The 23,740-nt window shown below is 48.0% G+C and overlaps 1 protein-coding gene across 1 annotated transcript in view; it reads left to right on the forward strand.

Annotated features, from left to right (window-relative positions):
* The window catches only part of CCDC152 (coiled-coil domain containing 152), a 604,024-nt gene that overhangs the window by 78,238 nt on the left and 502,046 nt on the right, over nt 1-23,740 (forward strand). The window lies entirely within an intron of this gene.

The raw sequence follows: 23,740 nt of genomic DNA on the forward strand, positions 1-23,740 counted from the left end.
CAACATGGCATTTGATAGAGGAACACCTCAAAGACATTCGAAATAAAATGCTGTGCCTTGTCCTTGCCCTTCCTTTTTCCTCATTAAATAAAACAAAGACGTTGGAGAATGAGCCTTTTTTTTAAGTTCACCTTCGGGCCATAACTGCAGTGGGCCATGCACTATGAGCAACTGAAGGCAAGGGGCTAATCTCTTCATATTCTGACATTATAGACGCAAATTTCAAGGCTCAGAATTCGCTCGGTTAGAAATGCAGGCTTGGCTCTGAGCAAGTGAAGTTTCCACTTCCCTGGACAGCATAATGTATGTGTATGGAGGTAAAAAGGGGAGATGTGCAAAAACCCTCATTCAATGAAGCTGTGGAGTGGAGATTTATATTGGAAGGAAACTTATTTTCACCAGTTGACAAAGAACATGGACCTTACAAAAAAGACTTGCTTGGTTGAGAGTATCTAATATCATCATATCTAAGTTGAATTAGAAAACTGGATGTTTGATAGCTCCGGTGAAGATAACGAAGTGCACGTAGACAAAAAACGCTGGTACAGGTCCTGTGACTTTAACTTTAGAATGGCATCATTTACAGCCTCTGACTCGCTCTCCCATGCTGGTCTTCAGGGTATGCGGATTAGAATGCCATAATTTACAGCCTCTGACTCTCTCTCCCCTGCTGGTCTTCAGAATATTCGGATTGTGTTGGGAAATGAGAGGGGCGGAGGCAATGAATCGGAGAGGAAAACAGCGAGCTTTCCCCTTCACTCCACCCTCGGTTCAGTGTCACTGGAGCTTTGGAACGAAGGATAGAGAGAGTCTCTTCTTGCTCCTATGACTTATTCCGCTTTGCCAAACAAAGTAAAACAATGTGGCTGGGCCGAGGGAGAATAAGGGCTTCCAAGACTTCAGCCTACATACAGAGAGCACCTGCTGTCCATCTTAGTCAGTTATTTCAGTGGGCAGGCATATAGCAATAAATGCCAAACATGGACAACATGACAAGCTCCAGAGAAGCAGAACTGGCGCGTGCTCTTGTTTAAAATCCTGTGTCTCCCAGAAGGACACTCTTTTTTAATTAGAACATTCCAATTTTGTAGGGTGATGTGCTTTTTTATACTTCTGTTTATTGTAAACATCAAGATGACAAAACATAAAGGAAATAAAGAAACCAATACACTACCATGTGTTGACTTATACTGATAGAGCCAGTTATCCATCATCCTAAAACCACCTCCGTACCTCTCCCCGCTCCCTCCTCCGCCCATCCAGTGGTCACAATAAAATCAAGTTGAGTAGCGAGCAGTAAGTCGACACTAGTCTCAGCAATAGATGTACAGGTGTTCCCTCTGTGCTCGTTCCATTTTCCCCATATCTTCACTGGTGTTTGGGGACATCCCCTCCCTTCATACACCACTTTCTCTGCAAGCATGCACCAGTCCATGTTGTTTTTCCAGTCTCTCAATTGTGACAGTTTCTCTACCCCCCACAAACTTGCAATGTTGCACTTGGCTACCCTCATTCCCAATGTTATCCAAATTCGTTCCATGTGGGTCAGATACAATCCATCCCAGATATTAAAGACATACCACTTTGCAAAAGACTCCATGCTACAACCACAAACATTATTCATGTGCCTATCTGACTGCAGTGTCTACGACATTGTGCATCTATTGCTGAGCCCATTTTTAGCTCTCGCCTAGCGTTGCAGCGCGAATGTGCTGCCATCGCTTTGCGAGGCATGCAGTATATACTGTAGTGTGGAAGCTTTGTGGAAGCCCCGCCCACTCTCTGCCCATTGGCTTTTGTCTTAAATGCTGCCTTCCGATTGGTTTGAGGCTTGTTAGTCCCTGCTAATTCATCATTTGTATCCTTCCACGGCTATTGGCCCCTTTACTCCTAACACTATTTTCTTCCCTGTCTCCCCACCCCACCGCCCCCTCCCTCAGTCTGTGACTTCTCACCCTCACCCTCCCCTACTACCCCCACTCCCGTTCGTGTTTTCTTGCCTGCCGGCTCTTCCATTTTCATCCTTATTATTGCCACCTTGAAATATGCGAGTTCAAGATGTGTGCTGTGCAAAAACTTCTCGTGTTTAATTAACTAGATTTTAATGTTACTCTAAATATAATAAGACTCTAGGCAACATTTGGGGTATGCATGGCAACTGACGCCTCTTAGTTCACAAGTGGCATTGTTGTCGGGCGGGAGGAGCGGCAGTGTTTTAACTCATGCTTAGAACGAGCACTTTTAATAACTTCCTCTCAATTCAGTGCTATAATCTTGTGTACTGAGGTGACGCGCTAAAGAAATGCACTTTTTTTAATTCTGAAGAGACATTTTCACACATTTACATCATGTTTACTGTATGATTAACATGCCGATCATTTTCACGGCTCACCCACTGGCTCGTATACGCTTGGCTCGTCTCCGACTGGCTCTACCTATTAATTAATATATTGGCTCGCTCACCTCTAACAAAGAGAGATGAATGGATACATGACAGTGAGTACAGGTAGATGGTAGAGAAATAGACTGGTGCAGACAAACAGACAAAGTCAGTCTCAATTGCCTCATGTCAGAATCATCACTTTCAATAACCTGGAAATCTGCCGGCAACTCCCTTATGCCCCAACCTCATCCTCCTCACCTATTCTTAGCACAAGTGGCAGATTCTGAGCTGTGCCCTGCTGGTGCAGAGGAGCACGGCAGAGTCTGTAGAAGCGCTGGGATCCCTAGCCTCTCCAGGCAGGTACCTAAGCCTTCCAGGGGCCTTCACACTCAGGATAAATTAATACATTTTGTTCTGTGCTTTAGTCGCCCCTCTGTGAGCACTGTATATTAGATGAAGCTTTGTGTTAATAAACAGATTCAGAGAGGTGGTTGTGTACAAACAACAGCCACAATACCGTATGTTTCGAACGTGTAGTGAAATACCTCCTCATCGAGTACCTCATTGGCCGATCATTCCATGGCACTACCAAAATTACATTTGGACACATTTGCTCAACTGTAAAACACTCCCTTCTATGGGTGATTTAACAACTCGGGCTTTGGGGTTCGGCAACCTACTTTGGATGCTGTGTAAAAGAGTAAATACAAAAATTAATGCAATGAAACCAAGCAACCAGTACTCTCTAAAACACTGTGAAAACTGACATGCATTCTGGCATTTTGTTTAGTTATTGTCGATTTTCTCATAGATGCGAGTAAAGTACTCTTAATATCTTAATGAAATCTGCACACTTTTAACTAATAGCACCGGGCGACCTTTGACAACTAGGCTATGAATACATTTTCATGTACCCCCGAAGCCCCCCGGCCCCCTCCCCCCATGGCAAACTTCATTGCCTCCCAGTGTTTGGGGGATAACCAAGACGCAGGAGAGTGAGTAGAATAGTCTAGAAAATTAAAGAGAAGCCAGGATACGGATTCACATGCTCCGATCCCGATCGCGTTGGTTAGTCTGTAAGCACTACTTTTATTAATGAGTTTCGCATTAGTAAAGCACCACGGTGTGCATGTGTGGCGATACTTAACCCATGAGGTACTTGCCAAGCAATTGTTGACACAATCCACACTTTGCTTCTTTTTCAATATATTTATTACGAAGTGCAGGACATTTCCAAGGGATTTTGCACACTACATACATTCACTCCAAAAATAAAATGTGTAGGTAAAAAACATTGCCATGTACAATGTCAATAGCTCTAACTCACAAATGCGAGACCTATTTGCATTGCAAATGCTTGTTACTAAGGTAGTGTACCAGTAATAGGACCTATGTAATATTATTCATTGTACCAAACGGAATCTGGACCGTATAGTGATGTCAATGCCTCTAGCCATTCGTCATCTTCAAGACTTTTCCTAATCCCGCTCCAATTGTAACCTCAAGTGTACTAGGGTGTCAGGTGAGTTAATAATCTTTTGATATTTAAATGACTTAGACTTAGATAAACTTTATTTCAGCAGTGAAACACAGCCATAAAGATATATTACGAGGATAAAATACATTGTTAAAAAACACATCCCATGATTACCTTAATAAAACAGATCTCATAATGACAAGTAGAATATATATATAGTCAATAAAAAACACTATCAAAATCCCCCTCAAAGAAATTAAGAAAAAAAAACCTGCCATAGAGCAATATGCCCCACTATCATCAGATAAATAGATCAATCTGGCGGGATCAGGCTATTAAAACAACATCTGTTTTCTCTTGGCAATAGCACCCTTTAAAAAGCATTGGCACAGCCAATAGGTCTCGCCTTTGGGACCTTATAAGTGTTTAGCCAGAGCTTTTGGCTTTGCCATGGTGTTCAAGCTATGTCGTAGAGTATTGTGGCTGCTGTGCAGCATGTCGAAAAGTTAGTATAAAAAAGTGTTATAAGCATATTTGTTAACTTATATATAAACAAGAAGATATTATGTACAACTGAATGACTCTATTAAAAAAGAATTAACATAAAAAATGTTTTCTAGTTTTGTAATTATTGTCCTACTATGTCGCCAGTGAAATTAAGATTTATTTTTATGGTTGGGTGTTTTCAGTGGCAGATGAGGTGTTATTATAAAGTAGCTCACGTTTTCAAATAGGGATATGTGTTTTATTGAAAAAACAGATATATAATGATTAAAATCCAAAGAAAAATGGGATAGTGTGTATAATATAGACAGCAATGTTCCTTAGAAGGGCTGGTGGTGTTGGTGTAGTAAGTTCCTTTGTACAACTGTTTAGTAACACAAACAATCCCTGAGGGAAAACAGAGAAGCTTTGCCCAAAACCTCACTTTAACAGCTGTTGTAAACAGGCAACTATGAGTTGTCATTTAAAAAAAATAATTTGTGTGCTAATGAATTAAATGGCAATATGGTCACTTATAATGTAGGGCGTTTTTAGGGGCTTCGGAAGTTTCATCCTTGTAGGCAGGGCTTTAAGTAGGATGAAAAAACTGAGGGTCTCTCAAAGGGGCGTGGTCGATGTACGGTGCTGAGCACCAGTCGGACCCGCCCCACATAAAGCCCTGCTTGTAGTAAACACACCTAGATACTTTTTTTATGCCTAAGCATTAAAAGCTATTTGTACTGTGAAGAATCCCAAACGCGCATTATGAGCTACATTGTATTCCCTCGCAACACTTCTGTGAAAAGAAATATGTGAACCAGGTACCCAGAGTGAGTGTATGTTTCTAGAGACTCTTTTTTACACATAAGTAACTTTAATAACGTTAAATGTAAAAACAATAAATATTACAGTACCCTGAAATGAATTTTTTTTTAGGATTCCCAGCAAGGTTGGATCAAATTAACAGACTCAGGAGATCATCTTCCTGCTGGGCTGAAACCGTATCTACTAATATTCTCAACCGCCGGATTTTCAAATAAATGCTCAAAAACCTTGGGAAAGCAGACAACCCATTGGTCTTCCCCTGCTCAAACAATATTGACCGAGAGTACTAAAAGAATATACCTGTGAGGCATGGGATTGTTCAAAACCTGATACAGACTGAAACCCAACACAGCTCCATAGTCACTTGTGCATGGCAGTGGGCCTTTATATATGCATTTGCTATACCCAAAACCATGCACAAAAAAATAGGTTAAGAGAAGTTAAGAGAAGTTGACGAGATATCTAAAGATCTAGTCACAAATAGCCATCTTCCATGGCTCTCCGTGACCCTAAGACTATTATTTTCTGTGCAAAAATGTATTTCATATGACATTTCCTAATATGTAACAGACTAAAATAATCTAACAAAGGTGGTCATCCTTGCAAACGAACTTCAACTATATTACCTACTTTCTATGCAAACCCATTGAAATGGCCATTTCAAATAAGCATCTTAGTATATTTAATAAAATAAGAAAAAGTGAACATGGTGGAGAGCTTCCACTTCTAAATGTGTACGCCAATGGGACATAGATACACCAAACATTTACTCACTATTCTCGATGCTACCACCATGCTTACATAATACATTTATGTCTTTAAAACAGCCTCTCTGATTCAATTACAGCCAGTGCTCTATGTGGAATGTTTATTCTTGAGAAACTAGCTACGTGTCCATGTCTCTATAGACATTTGACAAAGATACCTGTATGAGTTGAATGTTCTAACCACACACTGTGGTAAGTTCCGAAAAAGTTAAAGTTATATTTTTTAAGTAAAAGAGATGGTCGGCTTAGTTTTAAGGCATCGAGTTAGATGGGACTATCATTTAATAAAATGAACACAAAAATCCGGTAAATCGTGCTTGTTTTGAATCGCGGTGCAAGGAGAAAGCAGCGTGCAGAGAGCAGCAGTGAGAAGTGATTCAAACATGTTGTTTTCATTCTTGCAAAGGGTTTGCTAGGCGGTGATGTCAGCGTCTGCAGCAGTTCTGACCAGGGGGATGCAGAAATATGTGTGCACTTGTGTGGAGGAAGAATACAGCTGGTGAATTAAAAGGAGGACCTCCCCTCCTCTCTCCCTGATAAAGAAGACAAGAGAAATCCAGACCCTGAAATGGTCACAAACCTGATCAGTCTCTTCTCGTAACAGGCACAAGCATCCAAAGTTTTCTACAAGATTCATCTGTTCTTCGAAGTAGGAGTATGCCACTCAAAATAAAGGCCATTGAATGAAATCACTTGTGACCAGACGGAAACAAGCGCAGGTGCGTGGCGGCAAAAGTGAAAGCAGCTGCAGCGTACCGTGAGTGGTGTGCTCGTGGGCAAGTGGTGGCAAAAGTGAAAGCAGCTGCAGCGTCCCGCGAGTGGTGCACGCGCGCTTGTGTGAAATCTGACACAAAACAGATGGCACACCGCGTGCCGCTGCTCGTAACCGCAAGCCGTAGGCCTTTTGACACGCATAAGCGTGTGAAAAGTCCAGAGCGATTCCAAGAGGTCGTTTTCCTTTTGTACCGCTTTGTTCGCCATAAGTTGGCAGGGTATGCTCAGACGTTAGTCCCTTGCTCACTTTGCCACTGGATTTAAGCAAGCCTGGCTGAAGACGGCTGAAATGCCAGAAACCGGTCCTAGGAAGCTTGTTTCCGGTCCAGGGAAGGCATGGCTTGGCAGTTCGGGCTGGACTGTTCCCATGAGGCACAGGGTTAGACTGATTTGCATATGGCCATGTCTGAACTGGGGTGGCAGAGTGGGCTAAAAAACGGTGATGGATCAACCCCAGATCTGTTTACTGGGTGTGAGTGTTTGATTGGTTCTGATGCTCCGTCCATCACCACCCCCTTTTGTACCGCTTTGTTCGCCATAAGTTGGCAGGGTATGCTCAGATGTGAGTCCCTTGCTCACTTTGCCACTGGATTCAAGCAAGCCTGGCTGAAGACGGCTGAAATGCCAGAAACCGGTCCTAGGAAGCTTGTTTCCGGTCCAGGGAAGGCATGGCTTGGCAGTTCGGGCTGGACTGTTCCCATGAGGCACAGAGTCAGCCTGATTTGCATATGGCCATGTCTGAACTGGGGTGGCAGAGTGGGCTAAAAAACGGTGATGGATCAACCCCAGATCTGTTGACTGGGTGTGAGTGTTTGATTGGTTCTGATGCTCCGTCCATCACCACCCCCTTTTGTACCACTTTGTTCGCCAAAAGTTGGCAGGGTATGCTCAGACGTGTGTCCCTTGCTCACTTTGCCACTGGATTCAAGCAAGCCTGGCTGAAGACGGCTGAAATGCCAGAAACCGGTCCTAGGAAGCTTGTTTCCGGTCCAGTGAAAGGCATGGCTTGGCAGTTCGGGCTGGACTGTTCCCATGAGGCACAGGGTCAGACTGAGTTGCATATGGTCATGTCTGAACTGGGGTGGCAGAGTGGGCTAAAAAATGGTGATGGATCAACCCCAGATCTGTTGACTGGGTGTGAGTGTTTGATTGGTTCTGATGCTCCGTCCATCACCACCCCCTTTTGTACCGCTTTGTTCGCCATAAGTTGGCAGGGTATGCTCAGACGTGAGTCCCTTGCTCACTTTGCCACTGGATTCAAGCAAGCCTGGCTGAAGACGGCTGAAATGCCAGAAACCGGTCCTAGGAAGCTTGTTTCCGGTCCAGGGAAGGCATGGCTTGGCAGTTCGGGCTGGACTGTTCCCATGAGGCACAGGGTCAGACTGATTTGCATATGACCATGTCTGAACTGGGGTGGCAGAGTGGGCTAAAAAACGGTGATGGATCAACCCCAGATCTGTTGACTGGGTGTGAGTGTTTGATTGGTTCTGATGCTCCGTCCATCACCACCCCCTTTTGTACCGCTTTGTTCGCCATAAGTTGGCAGGGTATGCTCAGACGTGAGTCCCTTGCTCACTTTGCCACTGGATTCAAGCAAGCCTGGCTGAAGACGGCTGAAATGCCAGAAACCGGTCCTAGGAAGCTTGTTTCCGGTCCAGGGAAGGCATAGCTTGGCAGTTCGGGCTGGACTGTTCCCATGAGGCACAGGGTCAGACTGATTTGCATATGGCCATGTCTGAACTGGGGTGGCAGAGTGGGCTAAAAAACGGTGATGGATCAACCCCAGATCTGTTGACTGGGTGTGAGTGTTTGATTGGTTCTGATGCTCCGTCCATCACCACCCCCTTTTGTACCGCTTTGTTCGCCAAAAGTTGGCAGGGTATGCTCAGACGTGTGTCCCTTGCTCACTTTGCCACTGGATTCAAGCAAGTCTGGCTGAAGACGGCTGAAATGCCAGAAACCGGTCCTAGGAAGCTTGTTTCCGGTCCAGGGAAGGCATGGCTTGGTAGTTCGGGCTGGACTGTTCCCATGAGGCACAGGGTCAGACTGAGTTGCATATGGTCATGTCTGAACTGGGGTGGCAGAGTGGGCTAAAAAACGGTGATGGATCAACCCCAGATCTGTTGACTGGGTGTGAGTGTTTGATTGGTTCTGATGCTCCGTCCATCACCACCCCCTTTTGTACCGCTTTGTTCGCCATAAGTTGGCAGGGTATGCTCAGACGTGAGTCCCTTGCTCACTTTGCCACTGGATTCAAGCAAGCCTGGCTGAAGACGGCTGAAATGCCAGAAACCGGTCCTAGGAAGCTTGTTTCCGGTCCAGGGAAGGCATGGCTTGGCAGTTCGGGCTGGACTGTTCCCATGAGGCACAGGGTCAGACTGATTTGCATATGGCCATGTCTGAACTGGGGTGGCAGAGTGGGCTAAAAAACGGTGATGGATCAACCCCAGATCTGTTGACTGGGTGTGAGTGTTTGATTGGTTCTGATGCTCCGTCCATCACCACCCCCTTTTGTACCGCTTTGTTCGCCATAAGTTGGCAGGGTATGCTCAGACGTGAGTCCCTTGCTCACTTTGCCACTGGATTCAAGCAAGCCTGGCTGAAGACGGCTGAAATGCCAGAAACCGGTCCTAGGAAGCTTGTTTCCGGTCCAGGGAAGGCATGGCTTGGCAGTTCGAGCTGGACTGTTCCCATGAGGCACAGGGTCAGACTGATTTGCATATGGCCATGTCTGAACTGGGGTGGCAGAGTGGGCTAAAAAACGGTGATGGATCAACCCCAGATCTGTTGACTGGGTGTGAGTGTTTGATTGGTTCTGATGCTCCGTCCATCACCACCCCCTTTTGTACCGCTTTGTTCGCCATAAGTTGGCAGGGTATGCTCAGACGTGAGTCCCTTGCTCACTTTGCCACTGGATTCAAGCAAGCCTGGCTGAAGACGGCTGAAATGCCAGAAACCGGTCCTAGGAAGCTTGTTTCCGGTCCAGGGAAGGCATGGCTTGGCAGTTCAGGCTGGACTGTTCCCATGAGACACAGGGTCAGACTGAGTTGCATATGGCCATGTCTGAACTGGGGTGGCAGAGTGGGCTAAAAAACGGTGATGGATCAACCCCAGATCTGTTGACTGGGTGTGAGTGTTTGATTGGTTCTGATGCTCCATCCATCACCACCCCCTTTTGTACCGCTTTGTTCGCCATAAGTTGGCAGGGTATGCTCAGACATGAGTCCCTTGCTCACTTTGCCACTGGATTCAAGCAAGCCTGGCTGAAGACGGCTGAAATGCCAGAAACCGGTCCTAGGAAGCTTGTTTCCGGTCCAGGGAAGGCATGGCTTGGCAGTTCGGGCTGGACTGTTCCCATGAGGCACAGGGTCAGACTGATTTGCATATGGCCATGTCTGAACTGGGGTGGCAGAGTGGGCTAAAAAACGGTGATGGATCAACCCCAGATCTGTTGACTGGGTGTGAGTGTTTGATTGGTTCTGATGCTCCGTCCATCACCACCCCCTTTTGTACCGCTTTGTTCGCCATAAGTTGGCAGGGTATGCTCAGACGTGAGTCCCTTGCTCACTTTGCCACTGGATTCAAGCAAGCCTGGCTGAAGACGGCTGAAATGCCAGAAACCGGTCCTAGGAAGCTTGTTTCCGGTCCAGGGAAGGCATGGCTTGGCAGTTCGGGCTGGACTGTTCCCATGAGGCACAGGGTCAGACTGATTTGCATATGGCCATGTCTGAACTGGGGTGGCAGAGTGGGCTAAAAAACGGTGATGGATCAACCCCAGATCTGTTGACTGGGTGTGAGTGTTTGATTGGTTCTGATGCTCCGTCCATCACCACCCCCTTTTGTACCGCTTTGTTCGCCATAAGTTGGCAGGGTATGCTCAGACGTGAGTCCCTTGCTCACTTTGCCACTGGATTCAAGCAAGCCTGGCTGAAGACGGCTGAAATGCCAGAAACCGGTCCTAGGAAGCTTGTTTCCGGTCCAGGGAAGGCATGGCTTGGCAGTTCGGGCTGGACTGTTCCCATGAGGCACAGGGTCAGACTGATTTGCATATGGTCATGTCTGAACTGGGGTGGCAGAGTGGGCTAAAAAACGGTGATGGATCAACCCCAGATCTGTTGACTGGGTGTGAGTGTTTGCTTAGTTCTGATGCTCCGTCCATCACCACCCCCTTTTGTACCGCTTTGTTCGCCATAAGTTGGCAGGGTATGCTCAGACGTGAGTCCCTTGCTCACTTTGCCACTGGATTCAAGCAAGCCTGGCTGAAGACGGCTGAAATGCCAGAAACCGGTCCTAGGAAGCTTGTTTTCGGTCCAGGGAAGGCATGGCTTGGCAGTTCGGGCTGGACTGTTCCCATGAGGCACAGGGTCAGACTGAGTTACATATGGTCATATCTGAACTGGGGTGGCAGAGTGGGCTAAAAAACGGTGATGGATCAACCCCAGATCTGTTGACTGGGTGTGAGTGTTTGATTGGTTCTGATGCTCCGTCCATCACCACCCCCTTTTGTACCGTTTTCCTAGTGCAGCGCATGCGCGCTGTACTAGGCTCGACCTAAAAAGAAACAAATTGAAACTCAAAGTGTGGAAAAATTTAACCCATGCAACTACAGCAGAGTCTCAGGTCGTCTGTCTGGAGGATGAGGGTATTAGAAAAGCCCCAATTACCAGCCCCATAGGTAACAATGGGTAAACATTTGCTGTTAAAAACTTCTAAAAGAGGGGTCACAGTTTTTTTGCCAATGCATGAGGCTTAGTTATAAATATATCCCACAGCACTGGAAAGCATTTGGGAGGTTTTGTATCTGCAAGGGCCCCAGCTACCTCTGGCATCAAAAACCACTCCCAAATAAGAAATATCCTATGTATGAGCAACAGGGCAGCCCTGCAGAAACACACTCTTTGTCTTCACGGATCTGGGGCCACAAAACATAGTAAATGTTTTGGAATGATTTGTAGCTAACCCCAAACAATCCATTAGGTTAACGAACACCCGAAAAAGGGTATTGAGTCTCTTAAGTATTATTCTCCAAAGCAAAACAGCATCATCCGCATAAAGTAAAGTGGGTAAAAGCGCTACCTGTAAAGCGATGTACCCACATAGGGTTCAACAGCATTACAGGTAGATAACACAATTTCAATGCCATTAATGTACAGTAGGAATAAAATAGGGGCCAATACGCACCCTTCGCGAACACCGTTCTGCAGCCGAAAACTGCTGATGCATTCCCTAACCGGGCCATATCTTACAGATGCTGAGTGATCAAAATGTAGGGCCCGCAAAAATTAGCCCTGGATCCACCCCTATAGCCTCCGGCAAGATCCACAGTTTAGATCTTAACACACTGTCGACGGTGCTTGACAGGTCCATAAAGGCTAGGCAAAAGGAGCCCTGCTTTGCGATGACATATTTGCTAATAAGCAAATTCAAATTTAGGCATTGCTCCACAATGACCAGCCCCTCCCGAACCAATATTGCATCTCCAACAGTATGTTCCTCTCCCTGGCCCAATAAAACAAACGCTCCAATACTACCCTTCCTGCAATTTTAGGTTTAAATCTTTTTATTAACCTGGAGCAAGCGGTCAAGAAGTATCGAGTAACTGCGCCACGCAGGGCGCAATATGGCAAATGACAATGCAGTGAGATATCAAGCTCCAATATTATACAAACTACCCCCCACCCACCCAAATATATAAAGAGTGGAGAAGAGAAGAGAAGAAAAGAAAAGGCAAAATAAAGAAAAGTGATGGGGGAGGGGAGGGGTGCCATTCTCCATAGACTTAGAGAGCCAGCGAGACTTGGCGGAAGCCAGCGAGTACCAAAGGAAGCCAAGACGGATCATGCAGGAGGGTCTGAAGTAGTGAGGTGTAGGAGGCGGAGGTACTTGGGGCAGTACAGTTCCCTAAACTCTGGGGCCAGAAGAGCCAAAAAGGGTCGCCAGATGTCGCTGAAGGAGGGGCCCTTCCCCGCCAAAGTGAGAGAGATTTTTTCCATACCCAACACGTGCCAGAGACGTTGGTACCAACCTGCGTGGGTGGGGACTCGGGCGGTCCTTCAGTGTGCAAGTATGTTCTGGGTGGCAGAGCCTAAAGCGATGGCTATCTGTTTCCCCCTATGTGACTTCAGGGGGTAAGGGAGTGGGTTGGGGACACCAAGTAAGACGTAGGCTGGGAGTCGAGGAAGCTCCGTTTCCAAGTGCTTGTCAATCTCATCAATGACGTGTGTCCAGTAAGATTGTATGTGTGGGCAGTCCCAAAGGAGATGAACCAAAGAGCCTCTCTGTCCACATCCCCTTCAGCAGTCCGGGCTATGTGTGGGGTCTGCCTGATGTAGTCGCTCCGGTGTGTAATACCAATGGTAAACTAGTTTAGTTAGGGTTTTGGTTAAGGCTGTCTGGGTGGCTGTATGGCATGCCCTGTAGCATACGCCCTCTCATTCCTTGATGCTTAGGTAGCGTCCCAGGTCCCTCTCCCATCTAGCTCGTCTTGCATGATGAGTGTGCGTGTGTCTGCCCAGGTGCATTTTATAGAGGTCGGAAATCAATTTCCTATCGGAGGAGCGCGTGATGAGCCACCGCTCGTAGTGAGTAAGAAGCCTCGACGCGTTAGCCCGGTTGTCGGGTTGGAGAGCCCAGTGTCGGACCTGTAGATAGTGCATACGTTCAGACTCAGGGCGGGCATAATCAGTTCGAAGTTGCGGGCAGGGAACAGTCTCGGTCCGGTGGAATAATTGGCCTAGGGCTTGGCAGCCCGATTCCCTCCACCGCGGGAAGGCTAGGAGACCCACACCAAGACTGAAGTCTGGATGGTCAAGGAAGGAGGTGAGAGGGGAGGGAAATGTGGTGAGGGCGTGTCGCGTGTTAACTTGGTCCCAGGCTTTAAGAACGGAGCGTGTCACGTGAGAGGCGTACAGGTTGGGACCGGTGATTTGCCCAATTTCAGGCGGGCGATGGCGGCGTTGACCTCTTCGACTCAAATGTCTCTCTCTATGTGAGTCGCCAGCTCAGGTGTTAAGCTAGGAAGATCGGCCCGAATCAACTAGGAATCCATGTCCGAAACCGCCAGGGGTTGTTCGGTGTATAGCTGCGCGTAGAAGTCACGAAAAGACCCGGCAATAGCCATATCCTCTGTGAGAGTAGCACCTGAGGGGTCCCTAATCTCTCGGACCCCATCTCGCTGTCGGGCTTCTCGGAGTCTGTGTGCAAGCAGTCGCCCGCACTTATCCCCCTCACATAGAAGGAGTTGCGCAGGCGCATCGCCGCATACTCTGCCCTGTCCCTGTCTAGTACAGTCAGTTACGTTCTGGCCGCTGTTAGCTGTCGCCACGCTTGCGGGGCCCCCGTGCGACGGTGCATCTGTTCTAGCTCCTGTACTTTCAACGTCAGTTCCTCCCTTTTCTGTTGGCGCTCTTTGTTGTCAGCCGTGGAAATAACTATAACTTCCCCTCTTAAGACTGCTTTGAGGGACGTCCACCATGTGGAGAGGGAAGTCTCCGGGTTGTCATTATGTGTTAGGTAATCGTCCAGTGCCCGCTGTAACCTCGTAACCGTGTCCTGGCGGTGGAGGAGGGAGTCCCAAAATTGCCAATGTCGGGTATGGGGAGGTGTCTGGGGAAAGACTAAAGAGAACAGCACGGGGGAGTGGTCAGAGAGGGTCGCCGGTAGTATGTCCACTGAGAGCGCACTATCTAGAACGGGCCTAGTGCCCAAAAAATTGTCCAGTCTGGTGTATGTTTTATGGGCATTGGAATAGAAGGAGAAGTCCCTTGTGTCAGGGTGGAAGTGTCGCCAGAGGTCTGTGAGGCCCAGATCGTGCAAGTTTGCGTGGCTGGCTGGGGAAAGAGAGCCAACCTGACTAGTGCGTTGCGTGGAGCGGTCTATGACACTATCAAAAACTAAGTTGAGGTCACCCCCCCCCCCCCCGAGTAATATGTGATGGTCCTGGGTGGCCATCGCTTCCATCAGTGCTTCAGTCAAAAAGCGTTCCTGACCCTCATTGGGTGCGTAGATGGAGCCCACCGTGACTGCGATTCCCCCTGATACGAAGTGGTATGTGAGAAGCCTGCCCCGTATTTCAGCCCCTTTAAGTGCTACCCTACCCTTGAAGTTTCTCGATACTAGAATGGCCACCCCAGCTCTCTTTGCCAGGCCAGAGGAGTGGAATTGGGTTGGGAAGAACCGAGATCTAAGGCTGTGACAATCTTTGGCGAGGAGGTGGGTCTCCTGGAGGAGGCAGATGTCAGCCTCCCTGCTCTCGAGATACGAGAGGAGGGTCCGCCTCTTGATAGGATTGTTGAGGCCCCTCACATTGAGGGTGAGGATCTTGACGGTGGTGGGCGACATGTCATCCTATGGGGGATGGTTGCACTCTGATGGGAACCCTATCCGTCCAAATTTCCAAACTAGCCCCGCACGAAATAGCCGTCCAGCGGCCGAGTAGCTGGAGTAGTACGTGTGCCCCAAGAGACCCCCATGGCGGAGAGGTGAAGGGAATGGCAAGGGACGGGGAAAGGGAAGGGGAAACCCCAATGACAAACAAGCATTGGCATAGCCAATAGGTCTCGCCTTTGGGACCTTATAAGTGTTTAGCCATGCAACAGTTGCATAACTAAATACTTATAAGGTCCCAAAAGCGAGACGTATTGGCTATACCAAGCGGCCATGGGGCCGCAAAAGTGAAAGTGATCGCGATCAAACATCAAAGTGAAAGTAATCACGGTAAAGTGCGGTGCGCGCCCGCGCACATCCACTGTAGCTCTAGGCTGGCCTGGTAGTACTTTTTGGAGCCCTCTCAATAAGTCTCGCCAGACCAGCGCATGCGCTGGGTCAGGCGATACCTAAAAAGGAAGATGCACAGAGAAGAAAACAAAGAAACCACAAATAGCGCAACAGGCGCTAGGATTGGTATAGTGTCCAAACATTGTCCGCCATCCAAGGGTAGACAGGAAGGAAGTCCATCGGGCAATTGCGTTGCGAACATCAGATTAACCACCCTCCCTCCTCCACCCGGAATGAAACACAAACAGGATACAACTGTAGAGCCAGATGTAATCACTTAGCTGAAGCTTTAGCCAAAGTCCCCGGGAGAATCTCCAAGGCCGCCTGTTGCTCCATCTTAATTGCTGTGGGGTCCGGTCTGTGGGCCGATCAACGTCGTCTCTGCTGCCTCCACTGCGGCTGTCCCTCACCGGAGCCCTGAGTAGGGCTGTCTCAGTCTTCCGAGTCATCTGGCAGAGTGATCCCGAGGAGTTTGCAGGCCTCCGACAGTGAAGGGAGCTGGAATAGCTTGCCGTCGTGCTGGAACAGCAGGCTGAACGGCCCCAAAAGTAGGGGATATTGCTCTGACGAAGAACTTCTGTAACGGGCGGAGCGGTAAGTTCGGCTCGCTTGCTCAAATATTTGGTGAGGCCTCTCCTTCGGCCTTAGATACATTTCTATATATCCGGCTGCGGCAGGGCCTACGTGCTATTCTTCCAGGGTTCCCGCAGGAGCCCGAGATCTTCGCGCCTCTACACCAGATGTTGGTATCGGCTGATGGCAGACATCTGGTGTCTCGACTATACCATACCATACGCACACACCACTTGGGACCTCAATGCACGGCGCGGACCCAATGGAGTGAGGAGCAAGGGATGGAGGTTAACGGACGAGACAATGGGAGTACTGCTGCCTGCAAACTACAAGGGTATCTGCTAGTAGTAGACTACGGGTCATTCACTACAAGTTCTTACAGCGTCTTTACTACACGCCTGCTAAAAAGTTTCGCTTCGCACTTGCGGATAACGATAGGTGTGAACGGTGCCACCGTCCAGGATCAGGCTTTCTACACTTAGCATGGGAATGCCCGAGGGTACAAGATTTCTGGACACAGGTATTCCGGGCTCTCGGGAGGATGGTGGGAGCAGCAGTGGAGGGGGACCCCGTACTTGCACTTTTAGGTTACACAGCGCGCCTCCCTCAGGCGCATCGTAGATTCACTGGTATGGTTTTGCTCTTGGCCAGGCGCAGGGTGGCCTGTAGGTGGGGTAGAGGAAGGGCTCCTAAATACAAAGAGTGGATTGATGACCTGACCTATTGCCAGGGACAGTTGGCTACATACGCCGAGACCCTTCCGTTAATGTCCAGACCGAAGGATATTTGGGGACCCCTTCAGAACTATCTTTTATTGACCGCCGCGGAGGCGGCGGACCCCCCAGCTTTGGAGCGGGAGGCAGGGGGCTAGAAAGGGGGATCGGATCAGCATATCAGGGTTGCGGGGGATGGAATGTGAAGTCTACAAGAAGTATGTCTTTCCTATGTTGTATAACACTATTAAGCTATCCCCAGGAAGGGGGCCCAGGGGACAAGGGGGGTCATCTATCATTTACAGAACTGAACAAGGGCTGTCTCTCTGATGGATGCACGTGCCCAGACGGTGTGGAGACCTGTGATCTCTTGTTAGATGTATAAGTCACTCGATATATTCATGCTGTGTCATGGTATGGTTGTAATGTGCAAAACGTTAAATAAGAGTTAAAAAAAAAAAAAAAACTTCTGTAATGGGCTGGCATGTCTTGCGTTTATGGAGGGGGATTGCTGCGAGGTCCTGATAAAGTGAGGGTGTCTGGTTGTGAAAGGAGATTGGTTGTAGCGAGCGTGCCTTGTGCAAGATCTCCTCCTTGGTCTGGAAGTCCTGGACACAAACTAATATGTCCGCAGTAGGCGCCGTCGCCGCCCTGGGGGGACCCACCCTGTGAGCTCGATCTAGCTTCAGCGGGGCATTGGGGGGGTTACCCAGGATCTAGTTGAAGAGTGCCTGGACATAGGCAAAGATGTCCCCCGCTTCCGCGTTGGTGCTTACCCCATGGATCCGGATGTTGTGTCACCGGGAGCGGTTTTCCAGGTCCTCCAAGTGGGACTGCACATCCACCTGTTGGTCATGGATGCGAAGCACCTCCTGTTGAAGAGCCTCCATCTGAGTGTCTCTAGAGTCGCTCTTGTCCTCCAGGGTCTCCACCCGCTCCCCTATGTCGGAAGCTAAGAAGACAGTCCTAGTAAAGCGCTGAGCTGAAGGCGTCGGGCAGGACTCCCAGGGCCTGAGCGGTGGAAAGCCAGAAGGCCCAAGCTTGGAAATAGTCCAGGAGGCAACCACGGTCACCCCCAATGGCCGCAGACGCAGGCCCAGCGGCCGGAGGCTGAAACACCCTTCTCCGCACTGCCCCCCGGGATCAAATGGCGTCGCCGCGCCAAGATCGGGGAAGCAGCTATGTCAGTGTCCAATATGGAGATGGCGTGGGGACGACCCTGGGGAAACCGATTCTCTCCCCGCTCGAGCAGGGGCGGCACGGGGCAGTTGGCGGGGTGGGGGGCAGACAGCTGGTGTTCGCCAGGTCCAAGGCAAGCCGATGACCACACGGGGGCGACCCCCGGTACCCCGGAGGCCCGCTGGTGTGATAGAGAGCCCACAATTGGCCCTCCCGCGAAGTGCTGATGTAGCCCCGGCCAAGGGAGAGCCCCCGCTGAGGCCGGTCAATGGGCCAGGGAGGTCACTGCAATGGCGCCCACTGCGCAGGCTCTTCTGGCCCCCAGTACTGGCGTGGGCGGCCGCAGTCGGTAGCGGCGAGGTTGGCCCACCCACGTGCATGGACAGCAGCGGGCGATGAGCGGTCAGGGGGGTCCCCAGCGGAAGATAGAGCCGCAGGCTCGAGGGGCTGTTGGCGTGACCGGGGGCAGAGGAGTGCTTGACCCGCCCCCCGGTGCCACGCAAGTCCGCTGCCTCTGGGCCCCGTAGGCCTCACATGGGCTCGCGCTGAGGCACTGAAGTCGCTGCGGCTCCCGGCTGAATCTGGCGGGGTTCCCAGGCCCCACGGGCCAAAGCAGGTGGGTGATGAGGGGTCTCCGCCCCCAAGAAAGAGAGCCGGCCGCTCTCGCGGCTCAGGGTCACGTCCGTCCCTCCCGGGGGCGTTCTCGGGGCCGAGGGCTGGTCCGGAACGGCAGCCAGGCAGGCCCCCGCGGGGGCTCCAGGGACTCCCGGAAGATTGCCGGATGCTCCTGTGTGCTACCGAGAGCACGGCAGTCGATCCTGGTGCTAGATAGGGCCAAAGGCCAGTGCTAGATATTGGCGGGTGGAGGAGCAAAGACAGAACACGTCTAGGCTCGTTGCCATCTTGGCCACGCCCCCCTTCCTGCAATTTTAACATCAGAATCCAACAGGGAGATTGGCCGATAGCAACTAGGAGACTATAGGCACGATAGTGGCCATGTGCCACTAGTCAGGGAGGTCAGTAGTAGTAAAGGCATTGAAGCAAATACATAATAATGGGGCCCTTAATTCTGGGACTGTTTTATAAATGTCCATAGGACCCCATCTGGCCCAGGAGCCTTATTAGATTGAGTCTTCAGATGGCATCCCAGATGTCTTCCAATGAAAAATGAATATTGATTGGCAATTCCACCTCTACCTCCTGGCCCATTTGACGCAAGTCAGAGCGATATAAGGCACCAAAATGAGCTACCCAAGCCTATGGGCTGATGGTGGTGAGAACTGCATCAATACTTGAACCCAGGGAGCCAATGTTCTTAACCCCCATCCAGAAAGTTGTGGCATACTTCATTCTACAAGATTGAACCAGTCTCCCCCAACACTTCAGTTTAATCTATTTTTTTCTCCTACTCAGAGACCATTTATACTCAGCTCTGAACTCTTGGATCTTCTGACTATCTCTAGGATTCTCCTTCAAAGCCCTTTGTAGATTGAGGGAGTCCTTCCTACATGGACTAAGCACTTTTCCTCATCTTGCAAATAAACCATGGGGTTCAAACAATCAAAAAGTAGGACCAGATGGTTAACACACAAGTTGTTCATCACAACACCTAAGTCTGCATGTCTACAAATCGATGTATGCCCCTGAGACTTAACTGTTATAGCTGAGACAGGGCTATCCCTGGCCACGCTTGCCCCTGTGAATATGTTAAAAACCACCCACTAGGGATTATGTTTGCTTAATACCGTTACAATGGTACCACCCACCCAAACCCTCGCCATTAGGGCCTAGGATACAAAAATATAATCAAAAATGGATTGATAATCCCCATTGACAAAGGTTGCATTCGACAGGTAGGCAGGATCAACCTCGGCACAAGTATTAAGGAGATCAAAAGTATTAACCATATTTTAAAAAAAGCCTTAGTTGTCAATTCCCCCTGCAGGGAGAAAACCCAGTGGAGATACTGTATAGACTGCGGTGGATTGACAAATTTAACATTAAAATCAGCTCCCACCCCAATATGGAAACCTGAGTTCAAAAATGCGAATTCAAAATCTAGGCCTAAGATAAAACAACACAATATATTTATATTAATACATGGCTCCGAGCCAAAAGACCCATTGAAAAAATTAATACAAACAATATTAATACCACTGGGCTACATCAGAAGAAGAACTCGACCAACGGGGCTACCAGTGCAGATCACACAGAGTTTACACTCCAGAACGACTCTGGTATATGCAATTAGACCACCTTTAGCTCTCCCAAAGGAAGAGTGAATCGTTGAGACCACATAGGCTACAAACCCATTCAGATTAATAACTTCTGCAACCCAAGTGTCTTGCAGAAATATCAAAACATACTCTGAAATTAGGGCAGCCCAGCCATCATTGTCCTTCTTATTAGATAACCTGGCAATATTCCAGGAGAGCATTTTCAACTGATGATTAGGATCCCAAGGAGGCTTCTGGGTGGAGGCATCATTAACACCATTATCGATGGGCGCAGGGCTAGAGTATGATGAAATTGCAAGACCTTCATCCATACGAAGACCATTAGCTGGACAAGGGATGTGAATGGAGGGCAGTGGACTTGCCCGACCAAAACTCAGGTCCTTCTCCACGAGATATCTGCCCATACCACGGTCACCATCCATAAAGGCACAAGCTGGTTTATAGAAACCATTCCACAGTCAGTTCACATCCGCTAATCTTCCAAGTGTCCCAAACGAGTTCTGAACTCAAATATTAAAAGAATGCGGATGAGGTTGATTAAAACCTTGGGCGTAAACCAAGCTGGCTGGTTTAAGAGATGAGTTAACCATTGGCCTGCAGAAGCATTCAAGGCGCAAGAGCTTAACTTTACTAGTTTTGTGCCAACCCTGTGAAAAATCATCCAACAGATTCTCAGCAACTCGTGGGTTGTAAAACATAACGATGACACAATCTCCAGAGAATTCCTTAAGCTGCTTACCTACCCAGCCCACCCTTCGGACCATTAAAACGTCATTAAAAAGTACATCTCGGTACCCAATAATGCCATACAGCCAGTGTGTTGATTTATTGATTAAGTCCATTGTTGACTCTTCAGCCCCTAAGTGAAGGGTTGGCACATCAGCAAGCACAATGACATATGGACTGGCTGCAGGTGGCAAGTCACACCATGAAGTAGAACCAAGAGCTGGCCCTGGGTCGCAATGGGAGATGAAAGTATCATGGCCGACAGGATGATGCTTCACTCGTGGGTCCTGTGCCAAACTAGTTGGACCTGTACCACTAGCAAATGGGGACCATTGCCAGGGCCTGGAGGATTGTTTGCGGACACCACTTCTCGCTGCAAGTGAATTATAGGAATTTTGGCACACATGGGAACTGATCCATCTTTAGTGGTCTGCTTAAGAATGGATCCAGAGAGTTTCACCTCAGTGGACTCTAAGCGATCCAATAAAGCTTTCAATTTGACATTGATTCAGTCGTCTTACCCAGAATATCTGCAAAACCCTCCATGCTAAACACACCATTCCCAGTACTGGTTACAGGATCGTTCCCCCTAGAGGCCATATGAGAGCTAGTGTTCTCTTCCAGGGAATCCTTATCAATAGTCATAAGCACTGAATATTCCCGCCCATGTGCGGGGACCCCGAATAAAAAAAAAAAATTATATAAAACAATCAGTCCCGGACTGCCTCCATCTTTAGTAGTATTTGGATGCAGGTGTGTCAGCTTAGTAGCATGTGACTACCTCGTAGTGCTTTCTGGGACTAGTAGTGATTATTATTAGTCCGGGACTGATTGTTTTATTATGCCGCTTTTCTCGCCTTAGCCCAGGAAGAAGATGCAGACAGCATTGAAACGCGTTGGCTGGCAGGAAAATAGAACGGATGCTGTATCACCCTCTGATGTGCATAAATTATAGGAAATCACCTACCCGCTGTGAGTGCTTTTTCTGCTGCAAGAGCCTTTTGAAAAACAATAATTAACACGACAGCTTCGTCGTGAGAAGAAGCACCGCCTGGAAAAAGAGGAAGGAGCCTTCGGAGACAGGGGCCGCCCAAACAAAGAATTTCTGCTTTGAGGCAGGCACAGCAGTTTGCCTTGATTACGGAGGGGACACTTCATACCGGAGCACACTGGAGTGCTTGAAATGCCACAGAGGACTTACAATCACCACTGTGACCCTGTCGGAATGAAAGGATTAAAGCGTAACTCACTGTGTGTAAAAAAGATAATAATCACTACTAGTCCCAGAAAGCACTACGAGGTAGTCACATGCTACTAAGCTGACACACCTGCATCCAAATACTACTAAAGATGGAGGCAGTCCGGGACTGATTGTTTTATTATGCCGCTTTTCTCGCCTTAGCCCAGGAAGAAGATGCAGACAGCATTGAAACGCGTTGGCTGGCAGGAAAATAGAACGGATGCTGTATCACCCTCTGATGTGCATAAATTATAGGAAATCGCCTACCTGCTGTGAGTGCTTTTTCTGCTGCAAGAGCCTTTTGAAAAACAATATATATATATATATATATATATATATATTCACTGAAAAAACCATAGGTTTCACACATGTTATAGTTAGCTGGACATTTCACTCATAAAAAACCATTGAAATTCCCCCGTTATAGTTAGTTCATCTAACTATAACTCGCGCGACCGCAATCCACTGCTGATGACGTCACATATTACATCACTCATGACATCACTGATGACATCTCAAATGACATCACTCATGACATCACTGATGACATCATCCAGTGAATATGTGTCTTTCTGAAAAATAAATATTTTTTATATATGTATATCTAAAGGTTAATGGAAGAATAAATGGGTAAATAAGTGTCTAAATGGATGTTTTTTGTGTGAAATTAATTGTATAACTGACTTATTAACAGTATCTTAGTGAATACAGTGATGTAATATGTGACATCATCAGCAGTGGATTGCGGGCGCGCGAGTTATATTTAGCTGAACTAACTATAACGGGGGAATTTCAATGGTTTTTTACGAGTGAAATGTCCAGCTAACTATAACATGTGTGAAACCTATGGTTTTTTCAGTGAATTTGCAAGGTTTTTAAAATGCTAATTCCTAACTATAACGTGTGTGAAACCTATGTTTTTTTTACTGAATTTGCAAGTTTTTGTAAATGCTAATATATGTATGTATTATTATATTTATATATATTTATTTTACAATAAACTACCTATATATATAGTTATAGATTGACTGTATCCTGTAATATGGAATGGCTCAGCTCTTTTCTTTTCAATTTGGATAAAGTTGAACAGCATAGTTAATATCTTCCATAAACTTATAAACAGTTTTTTTTTAGGGTTTTTTTGCGGTGCGCGCACCGTCTCCGTGTGCGCATGCGTGCGTGCTCCGTGTGCGCATGCGTGCGTGCTCCGTGTGCGCATGCGTGCGTGCTCCGTGTGCGCATGCGTGCGTGCTCCATGCGCGCTCCGTGTGCGCATGTGTGTGCGCACGGTGCGCGCACGGTGCGCGCACGGCAAGTCATGTGATTACGAAAAAACACTTATCATTGGTTCATAGTAGTTTCAGTTCCAGAATCTTCAAACACCACACCCACTCCCCTCATTATTTCTTCTTATTTCCTGGGAGAAGGAGCTGAACAGCTTTTCCAGTACGTGAAAATGGCAGAACAGCAGACTTCTTCAGCGAGTGAAGAGGAGACCTTTGTGCCACCAAGGCAGAGAAAACAAAAGGACTCATTCATATGGAAGTTCTTTACTTATCCAGAGGGCCAGAAGGTGAATGCCCCAAAA

This window comes from Triturus cristatus, chromosome 2_1, assembly GCF_964204655.1.
Source record: "Triturus cristatus chromosome 2_1, aTriCri1.1, whole genome shotgun sequence".
In the NCBI taxonomy this organism is placed as follows: Eukaryota; Metazoa; Chordata; class Amphibia; order Caudata; family Salamandridae; genus Triturus; species Triturus cristatus.